Here is a 6105-nt window from a genome sequence, read left to right on the forward strand (position 1 = left end):
CAATTTGGTAAGAGAGAAAAATACCCGTGAGAATTGCTGCGGCATGCTCCCCACACCCTACATCATATTTTAGTTTCTGCAGTGCCTGGGAGTGTGAGTCTGGGGGCCTTTCCCAGAAAATTACTAGATCTGGTGTGATTATGGTCTGATTTTTCTGTGCAAGTCTCTTCCCTTCAGCCTTGCATCATAAACGGAGTAGGATAAATGTGCTCACTCTTCAATGCTGCTGGAGAGTTCCTCCAATGAGCTGGCTCTGTGATGCTTCTGTGCAGTCACTGAGATGTGACACTGGGACAGACCTCAGTTGTCTCCTGACTATAGACAAATTGCTGTCACTTTGCATGTCAGCTTGGTGCTTGTTTGCTGAGAATGGGTATCGTCCTCATCAATTAGTTTCTATTTCCTTTCACACTATAAGAAAAATTTTTTCCATGTCTATGAGCTCTTACTACCAAGGTTCATAAGGCAGCTAAGAGTACTACCTTGGCAAAGTGATTCACCAAAGAAAATGGGCCTTCATAAATAAAAAATACAAGAACCATTACACCAAATGGTGGTGCTGTTGGCCCAAAAACTGAATGAGCCGTCCATCTCTTGATAATGGCCCGGGTGTGCAGAGACTCACCCAGCCAACCAGGACAGTACAATGTGCTTTTTTTGGCATACTCTGGGCAGGGGGTGCCTGCCTCCTGCTGAGTTATGAGCCCTCGGGGTTTGGGCTTCCTGCTCAAAACCTCAACTCCAGTCAACTGGTAGACAGAATTATACCCACACTGACCTGCCGAAGAAGCCACAGAAGTAAATATTGCCTCGGGTCAAATCCCCTCCTGGAATCTCAGAAGTTTGTTGAAAGCTGCCAGGCAGGGGTAATACATCACCACCAATAACCTCTGTTTACTATCGGGCAATGCATTTTATGACTGCCTCACTCTATTCCGAATATTTGTTTTATTGCCCCTGTAGGGAGATTTTTCCATTTGGCAAAAATCATCAGATGGTTTCAGTCATGTTAACAACTGCTCATTAAATGCCGAGGAATAAACAGAGAAATAAAGGTTTGCTTTTTCTTTGTTTTAATTTAAGGAAGAAAATCATGAGATGGGCAATCGGATGGGGGTGGAAATGTTCTCAGATGTTACCCTCCTACCTCAGTTCCTTCCTGGGTGGGAATTCCCCAAGAATCCTCCCCTGCCTTTCACAGAAACCATTCTTTCAATCAAGAGAATAGCGAGCAGTTAGAAAAGTCTAAAGGTAAAAATTCATTATGTAATCTCAGAGTTTGAGATGTTTAACGATTGATTTTTCTGCTTATGTTTTCTAGAAAGCAGGAGACACATATTTCTGTTATTATCCAAAAAACATGTCCCAGAGGCACAGTACCATAAGAACATTGGCATGAAATAGGTAAAGGAGAATCAGTGGATGGGTAAAGAGATGTCAGGCTTGTCGGCTGTCTGGCTGTATTGGCTGGATGATTGTACCACTGGATGGATGAACAGAATTAGGTGAATTCATAGGCTGAAGTTTGAAATTGTGGATATATGTATTGTTGGATGGATTAATAAGTGGATAGATGGTCAGGTAGATGAGTGGATGGATGGATGGATGGATGGATGGATGGATGGAAGCATGGATAGCAGCAGAGATGAATGAGTACTCAAGGCTATATACATATTTATGCATGGATGAATGGAAGGTAAATATGGATGTGTGTCTAAAAGATAGGTTGGTGAAATAGGTGTGTGGGTGGATATATTATGGAGATATGGATATATGAATTAATGAGTAGATGGGTGGGCAGGTGGGTGAGTAGATGTAAGGATGGTATTGGATGAATAAGTGGTGTGGGTGTAGAAAGGTGTATATATGGGAACATGTATGGACGGATGAATAAATGAATGGATAGAGGAATGATGACTATGTAAGTTAAAGTTTGGCTGAATTAGTGAATGAAAGGAAAAAGAAAAGGATAAATGAGCTTGTGAAAGAAGTATAGCACCTCTAGGGGCTGGAGTGATAGCAGAGGGTTAGAGCGTTTGCTTGGCATACAGCTGACCCGGGTTCCATTCCCAGCATCCCATATAGTCCTCCAAGCACTGCCAGGAGTAATTCCTGAGTGCATGAGTCAGGAGTAACCCCTGTGCATCTCCAGGTGTGACCCAAAAAGAAAAAAAAAGAAGAAACTTCTGTAGTCTCCCAGACTCAGCAAATAAAAAAACAAGATGCCAGCTTTCTGGGTATTCACATTCACCTTGAGTGGGTCTTGCCTGTGTGTGGCCCCAAAACCAACGAGGGTCCTACAAAGTCTCCGAATCCAGAAGTCTGACTCCTGAGCAATATTTAGATGTTTTCTAGGAAATCATGGTCAGCTCCACAGATGTTGGCATAGACACCCACCATGGAAGTGACTAGTCCCTGTCTATATTTTCATAGTCTTCACAGCTTCAGATTTTAGAGGTGTTAGATCCAAAGCAGGAGGTTTCGTTTGTTTGTTTGCCCTGGCTGGCTGCTATGTTAGCCAAGTCTTTTAACTTTTCCAAGCTTCCGGCTCCTTCAAATTGAAATCTTAGGGCCATGCTGTAAACTCAGTCTTTGTGAGAGCAAAATGGACAAATCAGAGAAGGGGAACTCAAGTCCTGTGTAAATATCTTTCCAAGGGTACTTCTCTGTGCCAAGTGGTTTCACACTTTGTAAATCACAACAGCAATTTAGAGTTTATGTGCCTTATTGCACAGATGATTCAGACTCTACGGATTTATCCTTCTCAAGGGGCATCTGATCCCAAGAAGTTTGCCTTCTCAAGGAATACTAATGAGATGTTAAAGAAGGAAGAGCAAAGGTGGGTGACTGGGGTACATCACATACAGATGTTTCCTGGATGTCCCTTGACCTGAACTAGAATCTGGGAGAGGGAGGACTAGGGATTGGCATGAAGGGTATACATGGCCTGGGAGGGACTGCATATTCCCTCCATCTTTCCTAAGGTGGTAGCACTCTTTTCTCTGGTGGCATCTTGAATATAAGAATGATAAAGATGTCATACTTGCCTCGGATGATTTTGTTTTACTACTTTGGTACCAAATCATTCGTTACAAAAGAGAATTGCAGTCAAACAATATCAAAATACAAACAAAGTTCTTTAGTTGGACAGTTCTTTTGAACCCTAGGTTGTACATCCACGCCTGGTTTTTTACTATATCCACAACTATATACCATATTTTAAATATATACTTTTTTATATTGCATGCTATATTTTCAATATATACTTACTTGGGCCGGAGCGATAGTACAGTGGGTAGGGCATTTGCCTTTCATGCAGTTGATCCAGGTTCTATTCCCAGTATCTCATATGGTCCCCTGAGCACCACCAGAGGTAATTCCTGAGTGCAGAGCCAGGAGTAACCCCTGTGCATCACCAGGTGTGACCCCAAAAGCGAATATAGATATGTATATATATATATATATATATATATATATATTTTATTTCTAAAACCAAGTAATATAAATCAGAGGGAGAAGGAATTTGCCTTGCACCTGACAGATCCTGGTTGATCCCTGGCACCCCCCAGCAGCTAGAGGAGTGAGCACAGAGTCAGGAGTAAGCCTTGAGCACCACTTCATGTGGGCTCCCAAAATAAACACAAAAAACAATAATCAAAACTAATTCCTGAGGGGCTGGGTGTTTGCCTTGCGTGCAGCCAACCCGGGTTCGATTCCCAGCATTCCATATGGTCCTGAGTGCAGAGCCAGGAGTAACCCCTGTGCATCGCTGGGTGTGACCCAAAAAGCAAAAATAAAAACCAAAACCAAAACCAAAAAAAAACCCCTGATTTCTGAAATATGTTAAATTCTGAACAATATCTAAATATCTTATTTAATATATTATACTTATTCTAACCACTTAAAATATACACATAAATTCATATATTTATGATAATGTCTTCAGATTAACACCCAAAGCCAAACTTCTTTTTATACATTGGAAGATTATTGAGCTCTATAAGTGCTCACTAAGCCTTCAACCTCTGTTGAGGAACTTCCTGGAAAGCTCAACCACTGAACTCTGAAGATGTGAAGAACCTGGGCTGGGTGGAGAGCCATGGGCAAATCCTACAGTGGGCATCAGGGCCCTAAAGGTAATGACACACTATTGGATCATGAGGATGAATCTGCCATCTAACTCACCAGTCAGACCCTGCTCTCTCCTACCATGAACTCCTAAGAATTGGGTGTCCCTGAGGAGCAGCAACTCCAAGAACAGTGTGACGGGGATCTAGAATACCTTACGAGGAGGAAGCATTGCATTGGCCTTGGTGAAAATAGGGGGCCCTGCCAGAAAGGTGGGGTCCTTTAAGCAGAATAAGTAGCAAAACCAGAGAACAGAAGGAGAAAAGGAGGTTGACTCTGCAGCTCTAAATCTGAAAGATGTCTCTGTGCCTGACCATAGAGTTCAGTTTGGGCTTGTGTAGAGTTTAAAAATTAGCCTCCTGGGGTTGGAAAGAACATGAAGAGGTTGAGGTGCCTGCCTTGGTTGTGGCTGGTAGTGACCCTTGTTTTATTCCCATAACTGCCCCTGCACCACCTTTGGACTCAGATGCCACCAGGAGTGATTTTCTGATCTTGAGTATCTCTGGATGTGACCCAGTCTCCTGACCCACCCCCAAATTAAATAGCTTCCCAACTGAAAGTTGTGCTGTGTTCTGGGGGGTGTGGTGGAGTGGTCAGTGGCTTCTTTTAACTTCTGTATATCAAATACTTAGATTCTCCTGGCACATAGAAAGTGCTCGTAAGTATATAAATGAAGTGTTTGTTACTGACGGGTCCCACAGTGGGACCTGTCCTGAGACTATTTCAATGAGATGCATGACCAGGCAGGAGCCCCACCCCCACTCCTTTCCCTCTGCCCCAGTCCCTGGGGGACCCCTCTCAGTGGCTCTGCTGGCTGAGCGCTCCTCAGCCAGGGGCAGCACCAGATTGTATTGCAAAAAAGCAATTAGAAGCTCTGTCTTTTGTTTTGACCAGTCTTTGGGGCGAGGCTCTGTTTGATTCCTACCTGGACTCAGGCATCTCGGGGCGCCCCTGCGTCTTGACCTCTGCGTTTCCAGCGGGGCCTGGCAGGTTTACCTGGATGCCCAAGGTTTGAGTTTGAGGTTCACCAGGACCGAGAGGGAGAAAGGGGTTGGCAGACTTTACCACTGGAGGGCGCCCGAACTCAGCTGCCGCAATCCGCCAAGTTCGCAGGCAGCCAGGGCCCATCAGGACCTCCCAAGAGAAGATTGAAGCCAGGGAAGGTGTTCTCCAGCTGGATTGTTAGATCTTTCAGGGCGGGGACCAAGTTAGTGGATTTCCCGGCTTCAGGAGTAGTTCTTAAAAGTGGACTAGTACTGGGCTGAATGGATAGGAGGATAGTTCAGTCTCATCTAATTGGACACAAAAGTAGTTTTGGAAAAAGAGGCAAGACGTTTATCTACACTGTCAAAATTCCTATAATCTGAATGCTTTGGGATAACCATTTGCCAGCTGCTCCCAGTCCTCTACTGGAGATGCAGAGCTCCCCTATTCCCCCCTCAGCCAGGACTCTAGGACCCCTAGATGACAGACATTTGTCTATTCTTATCAGCTCCTTGGACGCTTGTAGGAACAGGACTTGTTCCACTGCCTGGCAGTGCCAGAAAACCTGTAGTCACTAGATTATTCTACCCACCACCCATGCTCTCTTGCTCCAGTGATGTAGGGGTCTAGTCATCTAGGGGTCCTTTTGGGGGGTTGTGGCAGGAGGCCTGGACGCCTTCCCTGGAGTGATAATTGCTTGAAAGGATTCCCTGGGTCAGAGGGAGCCAGGATCACCTTCCTGGGGGAGGGTAACAGGGAAAGGGGCTCGCTTTTCATCGCTTTGTGTCTCTAGGGCATTCCTGAGAGGAAGAACATATTGAGGTTAAGGACAAATTCTTCTCACTTCCAGTTATTGAACACTGATGAAGTGTCCCTGGTCTACAGGGCCAGCAGGAGAAGGTGGGTGGCGGGAGGCCCTGGAGCCTCAGTCAGTGCTACTGGAATTGCACCGCGAGGGATGTGGGGAATGCGATGAGCACATTTCACAGTCCC

This window comes from Sorex fumeus, unplaced genomic scaffold (genome assembly GCF_029834395.1).
Source record: "Sorex fumeus unplaced genomic scaffold, SorFum_2.1 ptg000078l, whole genome shotgun sequence".
Classification (NCBI taxonomy): domain Eukaryota; kingdom Metazoa; phylum Chordata; class Mammalia; order Eulipotyphla; family Soricidae; genus Sorex; species Sorex fumeus.